At 35.4% G+C, this 19,254-nt stretch overlaps 1 pseudogene; it reads right to left on the bottom strand.

Annotated features, from left to right (window-relative positions):
- Nucleotides 1-594: 594 nt before the first annotated feature.
- LOC134244107 (uncharacterized) lies at nucleotides 595-12,047 on the bottom strand (annotated as a pseudogene).
- Between the last annotated feature and the right edge of the window lie 7,207 nt (nucleotides 12,048-19,254).

Here is a 19,254-nt window from a genome sequence, read left to right as displayed (position 1 = left end):
TCACCAAATATAAAAAAAAACGTATTTTTTACTTACATCAATCACTCTCACTCGCATTTTGGTCCTCGTGGATCTCATTTACTTCTTTCAGAAATTCTAATATGGTAGCATTCTAAGCCTTCTTGATTTTAACCCATTTCTTCTTGAGTACATTAGACCCCATTTCGTCAAGAAGAGTTTGTAATAATGTCTGCTTTAGTTTTGTTTGAAATGTCTGAGTGTTTGTCTCTATGTTCCTGTACGATGAAAATGGGAGTGTATTTCTGTCTGGATGAAAGTTTGTTTGCAGTGATGTGAGTGTAGTGAAGTTGTTTATTGTGTTTGCATTGTGTAGAGAATTGTAAGAGTGCGCTGTCTGTGGGTTTGTTGGAGAGTGTAGTAAGAGAACTGTGCTGCAGATAACCACTTTTTCTGATAATTTTTCGGAAACAGGCTATCTCGTCTGTTAGGTCATACGCATAACAGTAATCTGCGTCCTTTTCTATCATCCCCATCTTTCCTTGCATATTTTGTCTGATCTATAATTATTAAAGAAATATTCTTGCCAATTGAAGTATGACAAGTCTTGGAATATTTATTTCATCAGGTTGTATGTTATAGGAAATGCTTTACCTCATCTAATCTGTCAATGTTACGACAAATAGTAAGCAACCTCTCCTCAGATGGCAGACCAGGAGGCATGAAACTCTTTGCCTTCCTGTTAAGGTTTTCCAAGACAAAATCTCCCCCTTCACCCTTAGTGTCGTTGCCACTGACACTGTAAGATTCATGATTTGCAATGAACTCACGTACTTTAGAAGGACATTGCAGTCGTATCATTGAATCTTTTATATATGCCTCCATATAGAATGGCATGTTAAGACCAAAGAACAACGGAAAAAAACATACTTCTACTTGCAAGAATTGCATCACTGTTGTTCCGTCTAACGCCAGCGCGAAACACATGGAGGGCAAGGCTGAAATCAAAAAGAACATCATTCATAAATTTTTGATTTGGGGTAGTAAGGCTGTCAAGGAAACCCTCAACAGTTGGGTCTCTAATGGTGTTGATGGCGTTCCTAACATAGGGAACCATTTCCCCAGACATGGCAAAAAGAAAAATTTCAAAAATCTGCCAACTTTTATGGTGATCTGGAATTTAAAAGAAAAGTAATTTTTGAATTCTATTGGTAACTTGGATGTATATCAGTTGCTATAATCATAAATAAGTATATCATTGCCACTTGTTCCAAACCGCTCGCACTCTGGCATGCTGCAAGGGCTTTTGGGCTCCTAAAGCCCAACATCTTTGCAAGGTCTTGAAAAACCACGTCCCACAGTAGCTTGAACATGGCCTTGACCATGTTGATTTCGAAATGGCCGTGACCTAATCAAATGTATATTTCAATTTTAAAAAATCCAAATAAAATATTGGAAAAATAATATAATTGTTATATTTAATAATATTTTGAAGGAAATGCTCAACAATTTTATTTTATGGACATGAAAAACCATGCCTGTTAACATAACAATGTCTTTGTATTTTCGGCCATCCTCTGATTGCTCTGTGTGCTGAGTTTCATTTATGTGGGAAAGGAATTCCGCCCTCCCATCATACTGGCGTCTACACACCAGACATATAAAAATCTCCTCAATCAGTCGTGATGCAAGGACATATGGAAGGCCATCACAGCCTACAGCCGTCCACTTCCTTGCATCACCGACCTTTGCTTCATCAATCAAATGGTCCAGTACCTATGTATATAGGATTTGAAATATATATCATCCTTTGCCCAAATTGTAGTATGCTTATACCTGATTTATTTAATTAAATACATACTTTTTCCACTGCTTCATACGAGCATGAGTTCTCAAATACTGGATCACCAGCCATGACCATGGATCAGGTTTATGCCCTGACCCAATATACGTGTACCTGTAATTTTTATCTTCCATATTTTAAAAATTGATCAACAATAACCCCAACCCACTATTTATTTTTCAAAGTTTATTAAATTTCTAGCTTGTTCAGGATTTGGGAATCCAAAAATCAATTTTTAGTCCGATATTTCCTTGACTTGTTGTGGTAACACCCAAAAATCCCACCCAACCCCACTCAGTGAAAAATATTCCTCGATCCGCCCATGGAAAAACTCATTTTTTTTATTGGTACTTATATATTATAGATGTGTAGTGTGTGCTCATAAAACTGCAGATTACCTTTCGTTTGGGGGAGGGGTTTCACATGGGGGATCAATGTTTTCGTCCACATAGTCCTCAATACAATTATTGACTTTCCTTTGTTGATTGGCAACTTCCTGCAGCCTCTTGGCAATGAATTGTTTTCTGTATTTCAAAATGTTGCAATGGAGAAATGCAAAGAAAAATTTAATTTGATATGAAGAAGTGAATTTTTAATTTACAGGCACGTAGGACAAAAATTGAGGGGTGTAAAGAGAAAATTAGATAGTAAAAATAATACTAAATTGTAAAAATAATAGTGAAATAAAATAAAATAATTCGTCAAATAAAATTTTAGACATAAAAGAAATGGCCACGAAAAAATTTATTGTAGTGGTGGTGTGTGTGTGGGGGGGGGGGGGGAGGGGGGTATTATTATGTAAATACTTCATTGGGATCCAATCCTATATGCATGATACATGTATATAGAAAGTGCATCATTTCTGTTATTTACCTGAAATCATCAAACTGTTTCTCATAAATTTCCTATCATAGCACTGCCACGAAGACGGTGCGCACTCTTCCAAAGTCTGTATATGGGTATCAGTTTCCATGTGCGCCACAGAAGTAATGACTGAGGAAGATGCCTTGAAGTCATTCTTAACTCTCCATTTTCTCCCTATCACCTTTATCATGAAACAAAAAAACAAAAAAAAAAACTAAAAAAAAAATTATTACAAACAAATAAAAACCAAAAGGGAAACAGAAATACACAACAAATGGTAACACAAAGAAATGAAGTAAAAAATTAAGGTAATTCCATCCTCGTACGATGTCATAGATTTTGCAAAAAAAACATTATTAATAAATTTAAATCTAAAACCAATAGAACCATATCTTTTGATAAAATGCATTTTGATGGGTTTGATGATAAGTATCGATAAGTAAAGGAACCTTAAAATTTATATTTTTTTTTTGTTTAATCAATTATTTAATCTTTAAACGATGTTGACAAGGGCAATAACTCCTGCTCAGGTGTCTTCATATATTATTGTACTTTTAATGTAAAATAGTTTCACTGATATTTGAAATTAAAAAGTATCTTATAAATAGCAAGTATTTCGGAAATTTCAGCACCAGAATTATGCATTTGAACCAGTTTTTTTTTTACAATTTTTATAAATGCAGTTTTTGTATTTTGAACTATTAAACGTGTGAGGGTGGAAAGACCTTAATCTAATATTAAAATTAAAATTAAAAATATAAAATTAAAATTAACAATTCATTGGTACCAACTTTTAAGGAGGCTCATTACACCACTTTTTGATGACGTACTACACAAAAAAATACACCTCCATTGTGTCGACCGGTTTCCTCTGGGGACGAATTAAACAGGTACCTCTATAATATGACACTGACCTTTAAAACGCTTTAAAAATAGATGAATCATGCGGTGTTATAAACAGTGAAAACAAAGTAAGATATTCATTATGCATAAACCAAGAAGAATTGCTGTTAAGCAGAAACAAAAGAAAACAACAGTCAAATCTTCGCCAAACAAGTAATGTCAATTTTATAGCGATGCATGCAGTGAGCTCTATCAATCAATGACATATTTTGTATGGAGGAAATTCGAGTTAAAATCTACTACCTTGTTGAAATTAAAGTTATTTATTTGCACTATTTACTGTGTTGGTGTTGATATATATATTTGTTTATTGATTTTAAATGTATATTTTAGCAATTTAAAGCTTTGTTCTGAATTTTAGATGTAATGTCAAACGTTCCCTTGTGTTTTGAGTCTTGGGTAATTAGGAAAGATAACTCTTGAAAGTGGACTTTTTATACCAAATATTTTCTATAATGGATTTTTTCATTTCGTTTAAACATTTTTCATTCAATTTTACACATGTAATTCATTGAAATACATTCCTTGTCTCTCTAGAACTCATTTTCTTAATGTTTGATGCACAGATTAATAAGATAATGACATTAATTGTTTTTTAGGAGAAAATTATTTTTTCTAATAAAATTATCATTAGGTATTATGAGGTATTTTCACTCTGTGTACTTGTCTTAAGAAGATGCCCATCATTTGACACTGAGAGTTCTGAAATTCTGTTAATAATAAACTTGAAATAAAACATTTTACAAAAATTAGACAAAAACTAAAAAAATCTATAAAAAATATTTATGATATCAATACCCCCATCTGGATATTTGACATCTACATTATAAGTGGTGCAGTATTCAAATCTAAAATAAACTGTGGATGTAATGAGCCACCTTAAAGTGCGAAGATTTATAAAATAATGCACCTGATTGTTGTCGAAGAATGTTATGAAATCAATATTTGAGGGACAGCTGATTTTATCAGTGCTGTGGTCCTTTAACCAATTTAATATACTGGTATAGCTCCCACTTGGAGAGCAAGCAGACGTGATAGTCATTGCTTCTTTGCTTCCTGTAAATCAATAGGTGCACAAAAGGAATGAGCGACGAATACATACAATTAAAGAAAAAGAATGCAAACATAATAAAAATAACTAGAGCAAAGCTCGTTGCAAAGTAACGAGTAGGTCTTCCGTCCTGTTTGACCGGAAGTAACCTTATTTTTTTTCAAAACAAAGAGTAATGACGTCCAAAATGGTTTAAATCCTCCAAATATATGTTAATAATTGCAAAATTAAGCCATTTTAGGTACTTCCGGTGTGACCTGAAGTGACGTCGACGGACGGAAAATTAAGTTTTAAGATTCAAGAGACAAATGATACCCAAAAACATGTCAAGGTCGGCAAAAATATGCATTTTCTTACTACTACCTGTTTGACCGAAAGTGACGTCACCGGATGCATTTTGATGACTTCAATAGATTAAGCTTGACATTTTGAACAACTTTGCTTCTTAGACGTATAACAAATTCTCAATACTTTTTGAGATATCTGGAAAAAACTTTTGGCCCCTCTAGATCCCTTAAAGTAGGGGTCAGCCCTTTTTTCGAGATATCGTTTGAAAGATCTTGTAATTCTGCACAAATTTTATTCTATATGTTTCAACAAAATATTTTTAGTTTAGAAGATAAAAAACAAAATATGTGTAAATTTTCGCTCTTTTAGGCGTTCTAATTTTTGACCCCTATAAAGCACCATTTTGAGTAGAGAAATCGAAAAACAAAAACCGCTATGCACAACTTCAATCCTGTGTAAAATCGGTAAAATTTCTGCTCCAGCTTTTGCCATCTCCGAGCCTTTGTCTGGAAATGAAAGCCTATAAATTTTCGTTTAAAGGGAAATAACTCAAAACCGGAAGTGAAGTTTTGAAATGTTAGACAAAATTCTGATAGAGTTCAGTAACGTCTATAATTAAACTCTGAAAATTTGAGCAAAATCCATTGAGAAATGAGTGAAATATAAGAACTAGAGCCGAGCTCGTTGCAAAGCAACGAATAGGTCTTCCGTTTGAGCTACGGACTAGAAGACGTAACCTTGAGTCGGGGTCAAAAGCCACATACTAAAGATATACAAGTAAAAAACCTTGTAAGAGAAGCAACTGTCAATGTTTCGCTAGGAAAAAGACTGTAAAGGAATGCTAGTACGTGTGACCTTGATCTTTCTAAATGACCTTGTGCTTAGCAATAACTAACTCTCGTTAGAGCTAAAATTGAGATAAAAAGAGTTAGGTCAATGTCAAAAGAAAGGCCAAGTTCAAAAATGGTGATGCTATTAAATAGCTCTCATCAGTATGCATCAACATGTGAAGTTTGATAACACCATTTTGAATGGTATGTTTAAAACTGAACTAAACACTAATTTAAGAAAAGTGAGGTATATACATATACATGTATATAATGTCAAGTTTAAAAAAATGTTAATGCAATTGCATAACTCTAATTAATTTCTATCAGTATATAAAGATTGATAAAAATATCTTGGATAGTTTGTTTGAAACTGAGCTTTGAACTGAGCTAAAGGCAAAGTGTGACAGAAGGAGAGACGGAAGGACAGAAATTAGGAAGGATAGAAGACGTCCGACAAACACCAAATGCCTTGGCCATATTCATGGCAGGGCATAACATGTCATGTATGAATATTGGTTTACATAAAAATAGATCGTAACTTTCAGTCTCGGAATTCAACGCCTAAACTACGTATATATGTGCATGTACAAAAATAAATCAACCGACTGACATTCTCTGCTTAGAAGGAAGACATTGTATTCATTTAAGGGATGGGATACTTATAGTGATGAGAGGAATTTAACAACCAGTCGGTCCATAAAATATTATATTGGAATGTCTGTATACAGCTGCGTGGCTTTTCTTAGAATGAAATTAGTTTTTTTTTTTAAATATCTAAATAATTCTTTTAATGACGCCGTGATATATATGATAGGCTGTATAATAGCTGTTCGGATATAGTGCCTTTTGAAGGTCCAACACCTTTCTTTTAATATAACCAAAGGTTCTAGTGATCTTTTTTCCCTATAGTCGAAATGCATAGTGTGGGAGAAAGAAAAAAACGTATGGGGTCGTTCAAAAACAAATTAATGAGTTGTGTTTTTCATCTACACAGACACTTTTTTTCTTCTGGTTTTCCTTTTTTGTGAATTGCCGTTTATTTTGTTTACAAGCTTGTGTTCATACCTCTGTTCATACGCACTACCAATGTGAGAGGAGAAAACAAGACGTCGTCAAGCAACAGTGACTGACCAGATGGACGTTTGTATACATTGTAATCATTATACAACCAAATATCAGAGCGAATCGATAATTTAAGTACCTAGTTAAATACATAGGAATTCAATAATTAAGGAAAGAATTTAATTTATATTTTATGATAAATAGGCAATAACGAATTTTATAATTTTGTAAAATCTATTCTGAAAGCTGTGGATGTATATGTTTAGCCGCTCTTCTATGTAAAAGTTCATACATATAAAACATGTAATTATAATCGGCTGCGGTAGCGGCCAATCTTTGTGTGATTGTGTTAGAGAGTGCACATGGGGAAATGAGACGTTTTTTTATTACTTCAATAAAATAATTCGTGAATTATAACAAGTAAAAATCATGCATAAAATATTTTTAAAACTCGTTTAAACTTAATAATAAATGTTGAAATATATTTCAATTTCATTGTCATTAATATCTCATGATCATCGATAATTTATGGTCATAAAAAAGAGTTTACCTCAGATACTCCCCAGCCTGAGAGTGTGTAAGATTTGAAGAGAAATCTCTTGATTTTCCGGATAATGATGATGTGGTTAAAGTGCATGGTGAATATAAACTTGAGGAGTTTTTCAACTTCTAGTAAAAATTGTTTTGAATTTGCTCTACATCTAAAAATGACACAAAGATCATGAAGATATATTTTTTTTAATTTTGCACTGCGGTTTGCAGCATAGCCTGCTCTGCAGAAACCAAGAGCATTATCACGTAATCAAGATCCAGGGTATCGAGGCTCGGACAGGCCTACACCTTCATTTTGATGACAATAAATTCTTCTTATACATCAATGAACATGTTTTTTTTTAACATCGATAAATCTTTTTATGAGCAAATGCGGTAAAATTATTTTTTTTATTTTCCTTTGAAAACAGCCTGAAATAGAATTGAAAAACTATTTCAGCTTTGAATATCTTGACGTGCTTTCCTGCATGTGAAAGAATTTTTTTGCTTTGCAGCCAATTTGATGCTTTGCATCAATTAAATTCGTACTGACATTGTACATGTACAGGCATGTAAAATATTCTGTTTATTGGACGAAATAGTATACCATTCTGTACAATATCATATTAAGTTTAGTAGCAAATAACTGCAAACTCAAAAGTGCTTAATTTCATGTTGGATTTCCCTCTGTGAATTAGGAACGTTAACTCCACTTACAATTATCATGCATAAATACTTCGATAAATACAGGGGAAAATGGTGTAAACCTAGCTCGTGTTTTTTTTTCGGCTATCAAAAGGCATGAAAATTAATATGAATAAATGCACAAGCGATTACGATTGATTAAAACAAGCTGAAATAGAGTGAAATTGAATGATATGAAAGGAGTCGACATGATCATGATGATTTCAAACCCAATTTTCCATTTGTAACTATCGGAGTACACAACGGATTTTCTAATCGACATACCCGCTGCTATTTGCGGACACGTGCTTGTAAATGAGGAATGGGCTACAAAATTTTAGACACAAAGCGACAAAGCTGGATGTAAACTGTTTATTACAAATACATGAATAATAGTGTATTTTAAAGTATTTTTTAACGTTCAATGTTTATTGATATTCAAAAAAATAATGGAGAAACAAAAGAGTAATGGTAAAAATAAAACGTACATAATAGTACATTACGTATCACAAGACTTCCATCACTAATTAAAATTATTTGCCGAAGCCCCTTTTCAATTAAAATTTAAATAAAATACATTAACACCGAATAGAGAAATAATTTTTGCGTGAACAGGCCAAAGAAAGCGATCACAATTCAATATGTTTTATGCACCAGTGTTTCGAATTACGATTAAATGAAAGATCGGTGAAGTATTCTTATTGATTCGATAAATTAAAAACATGATTTTCTATAAATTGATAGGTCTTTGTACACAATGGATTTTAAACACGATCACAGACACTTGCATTGTTTACGACAGGTGGCTGGTACACTAGTGACCTCGATCGACAGCGTGGGATTCGGGTGTTGGATTACATAACTGTTACAAACATCTAGGCGATCTTGGAGATCGCCAAATGTATACAACTAATGATAGTGAATTATTCGATGCATAAAGTTAAAATAACTTATAATTGTTATAATAATCAATGTAGAAAAATAGATTTAATATATCCGGTTTATGAAGACGTGTTCACTATAAAACTAATTAATAATAAATAAGAAAGAAAGACTAATCGTTATAAATAATTTAATAGTGAACCGTAAAGCACGTATAAAGCCCTTTTTAGAAGAAAATTAACATTAAATACCATACGGTTTATTACTGATAGGAAGTTTGTGTAAATTATACCCATGAAGAGGTCTGATTTCCTTTCCGAATGAAAAACGCTACCTGTTTACATAGCCTGCTTTCAACTACGTATTACGCAATACCCCCTGTATAATCGAACACAAAATATTTTCATCAGATTAAAAAGGTGTCAAAGAACAATTTTGTTCATATAATCCTGATCGAAATATTTACCGTTTTTAAGTTATAAATCAAAAACTTTCAAGCGCCCTAGATCCCTAATTCTAGGGGCCGGCCCCTTTTGAATAGTTTGATATAAAAGCCCTTGCAATTATGCACAACTTTTGTTCAACATGTCTTAACAAAATATTTTTAGTTTTCAAGATAAAAAGGAAAACATGTGTAAATTTTCGCTCTTTTAGGCGTTCTATTTTTTGACCCCTGTATAGCGCCATTTTGAATAGAAAAGTCGAAAAACAAAAACTGATGTGCACAACTTCAATCCTTCTGTTATCTAAAACCAGTAAAATTTCTGCTCCAGCTCTAGTAGTCTCTGAGTCTTTATCTGGAAATGAAAGCTTATAATTTTTCATTTAAAGGGAAATAACTCATAAACGGAAGTAAATTTTAGAAATATTAGACAGCATTCTGATAGAGATTATTATCGTCTATAATGTCTGAAAATTTGAGCAAAATCCATTGAGAATTGAGTGAGATATGAGGCCTCAAAGTTGGCGTCTAGGAAGAAAAAAAAAAGAATAACTAGAGCAAAGCTCGTTGCAAAGCAACGAGTAGGTCTTCCGTCATGTTTGACCGGAAGTGGCTTTCATTTTTAACAGAAATGAGAAATAACGTCCAAAAATGGTTTGTTTTCTCTAAATCCATGTTAATTTTTGCAAAAATAAGCTTTTTTCTGTTACCTCCGGTTTGTCCGGAAGTGACGACGACGGACAGACGGAAAACTAATTATAATGCTCCCAGAGACATATGTTACCAGAAAACTTGTCAAGAACGGCAAAAATACGCGTTTTCTGACTACTTCAGGTTTGACCGGAAGTGACGACGCCGGACGTTTCTTGACGACTTCAATAGATTAAACTTGACATTTTGAACAATTTTGCTTCTTTGATGTATCACAAATTCTCAATACTTTTTGAGACATAAAGGAAAAACTTTCGGCCCCTCCAGCCCCTGATTTAAGGGGCCAACCCTTTTTTCGAGATGTCATTTGAAAGATTTTGAAATTCTACACCTTTTTTGTTCTACATGGTTTAACAAAATATTTCTAGGTAAAAAGTTATCGTTGAAAAAGTGCCTAAAATTTTGAAATTCTTGATAAGACTATTTTCGCGCCATAGCTAGCGTCGGCGCTTCGTAATTCCGGTAGTTGTGATATACTTAGTGCACTTCTCCAAAAGTTGCTCTAGTATCACTGTAAATTTCAAGCTTCTGTGTTAAGTGCTTTTTGAGAAAACTGCCGGACAAACTGACCCTCTAAAAATCACAAAATCACAGAAAACTCCGAACCGGAAGTGACGTCATCAAAATAAAAAATTATATGTCTAGATTTTTTGATGTTCTATCAGACCTGAAAGTTTCATGAAAATCGATCGAGCCGTTCTCGAGAAATCGCGCGTACAAAATCGGTAAGAAAAAAAAACAATAATAATAAAAATAGTGGAAAAGAAACCTAAGAAAAACAATAAGGTCTTCCGCTGAAGACGGAAGACCTTAATAAGAATGAAAATAGAGCGAGCCGTTTCTGAGAAATCGTGTACACAAAATCGGTAAGAAAAAAAACAATAAAAATAATAAAAATAGTGGAAAGAAACCTAAGAATAACAAGAAGGTCTTCCGCTGAAGACGGAAGACCTTAATAATCTTAATCTTCAGAATTACTAGAAGGTCTTCCGTTGGAAACGGAAGACCTTAATATATATCAAATCAAAAACAAAACAAAATTTAAAAGAAAATAAATGTAGGGTTTCTTTATTGACGCACCTTTTTTTGAATAAACTAATAAAGATCTGGCAAAAGCCAGAGGACCAACAAAGTTTGGATTGTGCAGTTGGTAAATAGCCTCAACTGCATTAACCAAGAACATGGAAAAATTTCTATTGGAAAATTTTTCCTCCGTAAGCCCTTCAAAAAAGGCAAGCACGCAGCCATTTCTTTCCTTAAACCAATCTTGAATGAGAAAATAAAAATCATTAAACAACAAAAAAAAAAAAACATTTTTATTCAAATAATTATCAATTTTTACATATATACACTTTATAAAAACAACTTTCTTTCAGTTTGTAAGAAAGAAAAAATAAGGGATCTTACATTAATTCTACATAAAAGGGGGACACATTATTAATAATGGAGCAACTGTATATGAATATAAGTAGTATAAGCGGTCTAGCTAGGGGGTTCAACTGAGTGCACTTTTAATGCAAATGAGGTTCAAAATGGTGGAATCTGATTGGCTGAGCCGCTTGGTGGATCAACTGAGTGCAGTCCTAACCCTAACCCCTAACCCTAACCCCTAATCCCTTAACCCTAGCCCCTAACCCTAACACTAACTAACCCTAGCCCCTAACCCTAACCCTAAGCCCTAACCCTTAACCCTAACTCTAGCCCCCTAGTCCCTAACCCTAACCCTAACCCCCTAACCCCAATCCCCTAGCCCTAACCCTAACCCCTAACCCTAACTCCCTAACCCTGGGATGGGGCTAGGTGGGTCAGTACAAAATCCCTAAATACGAGGGGCTTACACTGTATAGCTTTTTTGACTATACGCTGCTACTACGATTCACAATGCTGCTACTACGATTTTTTACAGATGTAGCATGGATCCGTCTGTCTTGTTTTCTTAGTATCTCCGGATCCCCCTTGTCCTTCTTTTTTCTGGTAAGAGCTTCCTCCTCCTCTCATTTTGTCTTGCCTGTTAGTGACTTCTAATTTGGATAATTTTGCACGAATCAAATAAAATTCACTGGTGTTGTAATTTTTTTTTTCAGATCAGTCAGCTTGTTATCAATACCAGTAAGCATATTGACGATCCTATCCAGAGTTGTAGTCAGGATGTCTATATCTTCTTTATTCATGTATTCTGGAAGATTATACATGGCCAAATTCATTCCCACTGTATCCTGTGACTCTAGCATGGGAGCCCCTTCAGGTGAATTCTTTTGAGATGCGCAGTCTATGCATGGTTTTTGATCAAATAAAAAAAATCTAGAGTGGATCATGATCCCTCAAGTAAATACGAATGATTTTCAAAGCTATACTATTCTTTTCAAATAAAATTTTCTTTCAAAAAAAGATCGGGTTACTTTAAAATTCAGGGGGATGTGTATGCCATACGTTGTTGACACCCCAGTGTCACTACAGTTTTCGATTTTGGTAAAAAACAAACCATCAAGACTCCTTCATGATCTAAAAAGTAAATACGAGTTGTTTTTAATCTCATGACATTCTATTTTTCATAAAATATCAGTCAGATAAAAGCTAGATTCCAAGAATCCTTATATATCTCATAGTATGATTTTCTGAAAATCCGTGACCTCTGACCCCCCATTGTGTCTATAGGTAAACCTATTTGAGCTTGATTTTTACCCTGATCATAATTCTTTTGAAATAAAAACTATATCGACAGTCTTCCCTAGGTCCCTTCTCCCTGACCCACATGAGTTTTCCTGATCTCACCCTCTAAAAAGACTTAAAAGGCTTATTTTATACACTCGGGTCACTGGATTTCGCCTCGTCGCTTCGAGGTTTTTTACTCTTTTCTCAACGACGGATGCATGTCATGTATCCATTCTAGTATGAAAAGAAGCAGGAAACTTACCTTGTTTGGACCTCTATCATTTTGGAATCCTACTAGGAATACATACTAAATAATCCATGAAAATGTATAGGTCTCAAAGCACAAATCACACACAATATCAGTTCGCCATGATAGTTCGGCTCTCGCCGTCAAGGTTCTGTCTTTAACGTCCGTGCTTTGTGCATAAATACAGACGCTCTCCAGCAGTCAGCGTCATTTATTAGTATCCTGAATACGTTTGCAATGGCTCAGCAGGGAGATTTACCCAGATATTTTCTCGTCAATGATGTTTATGTTGAAGCTGTATGGATCGTGCGGGATGTAGCGACTGGGCGTGAAATCACCAGATGGCCTATTGGCATCCTGGGCCTCGCCAGAGATGAGAGGGCAATAACACACAGGGGTCAGAGAAGACAGAGAAGGAGACAGCGGGCCACCCCTTCCAGACGGGCAGATTCAGAAGATGAGGGATCCCCTCTGAGTAGCCCGGAGAGATATAGGAATCCGTCACCCCCGCCGATCATCAGCCCTAGGAGCCCGTCCCCCCCCCCCCTCGTCGACCGCCTACCCCCACCTGGTCGCCTAGCCAAAATGAGGGAGCCTCCGGAGCAGCATGGGACACGGATTCCGACTGGGAGCCCCCCGTTAATGACAGCTGGGCGCCAAATCAACCCCAGGAGAAAGAGAGGTCATCACCCCCAGTACCATCGCAGAGGGGACCCGTGCCAGTCTGAAGCATCCAGCTGCCGGAATGCCGGATCCATTGCACGGTATGCCTGGAGGAGGATCAGCCCTCCAATTACATCTGTTGTGAGTGCCGGAACAGGCCCGCCTGTTACCGGTGCTCGGAGGTGCTGGTCCTCCATACTCGACCCCTAGGCTGATGTCCCCTCTGTAGGAGGCGAGACCCCAGACCTCCTTTGACCAGAAACGTGGCCGTCAGGGCACCCTACGGCGTGAGGCTACAACCACCACGGCCCTTAAGACCCCCCACCAGTGACGGCGAGAGGGTTCAGCGCCTGCTGGTCAGGACCCCATTGTCAGACCGCCCAGAGTTCCGGGGACGAAGCAGGGGACATAGGGAGTAAACCTTACCAAAAATCAACCCAACGGCTCTTTTAAGAGCCACCAAATGTTTAAAAGATGCCAACTTATACAGTCGATAAAAAAAGAAACGATTTGTGTCTAAGAAAAAAAGTACCTTTTTTTAAAAAAATACAATCAAAAAAGAAATGTGCTGTGTCTAAGAAAAAAGATTATCTTTTTTCAAAAATACAGTCAAAGAAACGATTGTGTCTTAGAAAAAGAGTATCTTTAAAAAATACAGTCAAAGAAACGATTGTGTCTTAGAAAAAAAGAGCACCTTTAAAAATACAGTCAAAGAAACGATTGTGTGTCTAAGAAAAGAATACCCTTCCTATACAGTCAAAAAAAGAAAAGAGTACCTTCTTATACAGTCAAGAAACTATTGTGTGTCTAAGAAAAAAATACCCTTCTTATACAGTCAAAAAGAAACGTTGTGTGTATCTCTCAAGTTAACACCAGGTCACTTGTTTATATTTTTAAATTATTAACTTTTTAAATTAAAAAAAAATTTTTTTTAAAATAATAATAAATATGGAAAAGAATAAACCCTCTTTTAAAAATAAATTCCTATAAAACAGACGAATGCTGGACAACTCGCCCCCAAGACAACTCGCCCAATATTCATGACAACTCGCCCCCAATTTAGATCAACTCGCCCCCACTCAAGACAACTCGCCCCCAGTTTAAGAAACCAGCGAATATTAAATATATTTTACAGATATTTGATATGAAATTGTTTCTAGAAAGTTAAAATAAACAACTGAAAATAAATTGTCTCATTCTGTTGAAAACAAAACAGAAATACAATGTATTTATGTATTTATCGTTATTGTCGCTACTGGCATTTTTTTTTATATCTTCTCTAAATTCGCATATTTATTTTGCACTTTCATCACAAAAACTAAATAAATGTAATTTTCAGAGCTTGCATGCAAAAATTCTCCTTCACATTGAAACTGCATTAGAACTTGGATACGACACGCCAATTAAAAAAAAAAAGTACATGTACTATGTGTAATTTCGGAGCTTGCATGTACTAATTTGAATTAGTTATCACTTTGAAATATCAAAATTAGTTGTTAGCATGGGTATGTCATTAAATTTTCAGTCTGATGTTTCAATTAAAATTAAGTAATTATCATTATTATCAGTACCCTAAAACAGAGAAAAAATTCCATGAAATTTTTTTAACCTGAATAAATCCATTTGATTTTTTGTCTGTTAACAAAACAGCCTTTTTGAAAAGTAGGTTATCCCCCTTTAACCATAAAAAAGATGATTAACGAAACAGGAGTTGGGTATTCAGTATAGAATGGGGAGATATGTAAATGTAAATAAATGTAAAGATTTAAATTGCATTTTTAAGGTAAAGTGATCAATGGTATCCCTCATCCCTCCATGAAATTTTTTTAACCTGAATAAATCCATTTGATTTTTTGTCTGTTAACAAAACAGCCTTTTTGAAAAGTAGGTTATCCCTCTTTAACCATAAAAAAGATGATTAACAAAACATAAGTTGGGTATTCAGTATAGAATGGGGAGATATGTAAATGTAAATAAATGTAAAGATTTAAATTACATTTTTAAGGTAAAGTGATCAATGGTATCCCCCATCTTTCTGTATTGTTAAAAATGAAATATGATTTTTAACTTTTATACAAATCAAAGTTGTATGTTATCTAAAATCACCTTTGAAGTTTGCCAGAAAAAGAAAACTACCAGGATTTTTTTTAAAATGAAAGGAGTTTGTACCTACAATTAATAGTCATTTACCTCATTGCTTTCAATGAGTTATGGAGTTTGAGAAGTATGTGGGTGTCCAGATTATTTGTATTCTAATAAATTTAAAGTTCTGAAAAAATAAAAAGACATACCAGAAATATTTATGTATATTACCATTAATAGATAAAAAAATACCTATTTAATATCAGAAACTGTGTCATGACCATGTTTTTGGGACTTACTAGGATGGGGTTTTATGCAAAATATACATACATATCACAAATATTTCAATAATCACTCTTAAATTCCTCTTAATATTTGTTTTTTTCTCATGATAGTTTCACAGAAAAGTATAAATTCAAGGTGTGAAATTAAAAACACCCAGTACTGTTGTTGTCTCAACCATGGGTAACACCTTCAGGAAGCAAATGAGTTAAAGACAGTTTAGAAAGAGAGTAGTTAGATCACAGATGAAATCCTTCACAGAGGAAGGTGCAATGAAAAGAACAGAAGACACTGTTGAGATTCTAAGAGAAGAAGATGTTGATAGAGGTATACCAATTCAAATACATGATGAGGGACTATTGAGATAATTTCTCAAGAAGAATATAACCAATTGTGTCCAAAAAAGAGTGATCCTAATGATGCCAGAGATTACATTGAATATAGCCATTTATTACCAATAGAGGGTGAGGGTAACCTGGATTACCCTGAAAGACCCTTGACTAGAGAAGAAGCCAAGTTTATAGATGATAAGAAAAAAGAGATGTCAGAAAAAAGATTGACAAAGACACAGGATTTTAAACCCACAGAGGAGAAGAGTCCACAAATAATAAAAGAAGTCAAAACTCAACTCTTGGAAGACATTAAGACTCATTATAATAACAAACATAAAGAAAATACAGGCAATCATTATATTGCTAAGCTTAAAATAGACAGATTTAGAGTCGCCAATAATTGGATATTTAATTTAACTGGGTGCCACCAGGAAGATGTAGATCAAATCATTGGAAGTGATTATCAATACTTGATCTTACAAAAAGAAATGCATCCAGAAACTGAAAAATTTCATCATGCGAGAGGATTCATTCAAATGAAATACAGGGCTCATGAGAGATACATGTACAAAAAGATTCATAGGTTAACCTGTTTTGATATGTCTCACAGCACACCAGAATTGGAAAGAACATTTTATAGACAAGGTCATTATGAAGAATATGGGGTTCTAAAATCTGATGTGACAAACAAAGAATTAGTTCCAAGAGATTGTAGATTTACCTGAAAAAATATTTTTACAAAAAAAATATTGAAACAATTTGTACACACTTATGACAAACAGGTGTACATTCTTCATCATCATTAAGTGTGTATGTATTATTGTTGTTGTTTTGATGAAAAAATAAATGTTAAAAAATATATATCTGTTTTATAGGAATTTATTTTTAAAAGAGGGTTTATTCTTTTCCACATTTATAACTATTATTTAAAAAAAAATTTTAAAAGTTAATAATTTAAAAATATAAACAAGTGACCTGGTGTTAACTTGAGAGATACACACAACGTTTCTTTTTGACTGTATAAGAAGGGTATTTTTTTCTTAGACACACAATAGTTTCTTTGACTGTATAAGAAGGTACTCTTTTCTTTTTTTTGACTGTATAAGAAGGGTATTCTTTTCTTAGACACACAATCGTTTCTTTGACTGTATTTTTAAAGGTGCTCTTTTTTTCTAAGACACAATCGTTTCTTTGACTGTATTTTTCAAAGATACTCTTTTTCTAAGACACAATCGTTTCTTTGACTGTATTTTAAAAAAAAAAATATCATCTTTTTTTCTAAGACACAATCGTTTATTTGACTGTATAAGAAGGTACTCTTTTCTTTTTTGACTGTATTTTTTAAAGATACTTTTTTTCTAAGACACAATCGTTTCTTTGACTGTATTTTTTAAAAAAGATAATCTTTTTTCTTAGACACAACACATTTCTTTTTTGACTGTATTTAAAAAAAAATACTTTTTTCTTAGACACAAATCGTTTCTTTTTTATCGACTGTATAAGTTGGTATCTTTTCTAAACATTTGGTGGCTCTTAAAAGAGCCGTTGGGTTGATTTTTGGTAAGGTTTACTCCCTATGTCCCCTGCCTCGTCCCCAGAACTCTGGGCGGTCTGACAATGGGGTCCTGACCAGCAGGCGCTGAACCCTCTCGCCGTCACTGGTGGGGGGGTCTTAAGGGCCGTGGTGGTTGTAGCCTCACGCCGCGGGGTGCCCTTACGGCCACGTTTCTGGTCAAAGGAGGTCTGGGGTCTCGCCTCCTACAGAGGGACATCAGCCTAGGGGTCGAGTATGGAGGACCAGCACCTCCGAGCACCGGTAACAGGCGGGCCTGTTCCTGCACTCACAACAGATGTAATTGGAGGGCTGATCCTCCTCCAGGCATACCGTGCAATGGATCCGGCAATCTTGCAGCTGGATGCCCCAGACTGGCACGGGTTCCCTCTGCGATGGTACTGGGGGTGATGACCTCTCTTTCTCCTGGGGTTGATTTGGCGCCCAGCTGTCATTAACGGGGGCTCCCAGTCGGAATCCGTGTCCCATGCTGCTCCAGAGGCTCTCTCATTTTGGCTAGGCGACCAGGTGGGGGTGGGCGGTCGACGAGGGGGGGGGGGGGGCGGGCTCCTAGGGCTGATGATCGGCGGGGGTGACGGATTCCTATATCTCTCCGGGCTACTCAGAGGGGATCCCTCATCTTCTGAATCTGCCCGTCTATAAGGGGTGGCCCGCTGTCTCCTTCTCTGTCTTCTCTAACCCCTGTGTGTTATTGCCCTCTCATCTCTGGCGAGGCCCAGGATCCCAATAGGCCATCTGGTGATTTCACTCCCAGTCGCTACATCCCGCACGATCCATACAGCTTCAACATAAACATCATTGACGAGAAAATATCTGGGTAAATCTCCCTGCTGAGCCATTGCAAACGTATTCAGGATACTAACAAATGACGCTGACTGCAGGAGAGCGTCTGTTTTTATGCACAAAGCACGGACGTTAAAGAGAACACCTCGATGGCGAGAGCCGAACTATCATGCCGAACTGATATTGTGTGTGATTTGTGCTTTGAGACCCATATATTTTCATGGACTATTTAGTATGTATTCCTAGTAGGATTCCAAAATGATACAGGTCTGAACAAGGTAAGTTACCTGCTTCTTTTCATACTAGAATGGATACATGACATGCATCCGTCGTTGAGAAAAGAGTAAATAACCTCGAAGCGACGAGGCGAAATCCAGTGACCCGAGTGTATAAAATAAGCCTTTTAAGTCTTTTTAGAGGGTGAGATCAGGAAAACTCATGTGGGTCAGGGAGAAGGGACCTAGGGAAGACTGCCGATATAGTTTTTATTTCAAAAGAAGTATGATCAGGGTAAAAAAACAAGCTCAAATAGGTTTACCTTTAGACACAATGGGGGGTCAGAGGTCACAGATTTTCAGAAAATCATACTAT

Source organism: Saccostrea cucullata, unplaced genomic scaffold (assembly GCF_032062105.1).
Source record: "Saccostrea cucullata isolate Sc308-1 unplaced genomic scaffold, CSIRO_AGI_Scuc_v1 ctg2441, whole genome shotgun sequence".
In the NCBI taxonomy this organism is placed as follows: domain Eukaryota; kingdom Metazoa; phylum Mollusca; class Bivalvia; order Ostreida; family Ostreidae; genus Saccostrea; species Saccostrea cuccullata.
The sequence above is the reverse complement of the archived record's forward strand: the minus strand, read 5'-3'. Positions and strand labels throughout refer to the sequence as shown.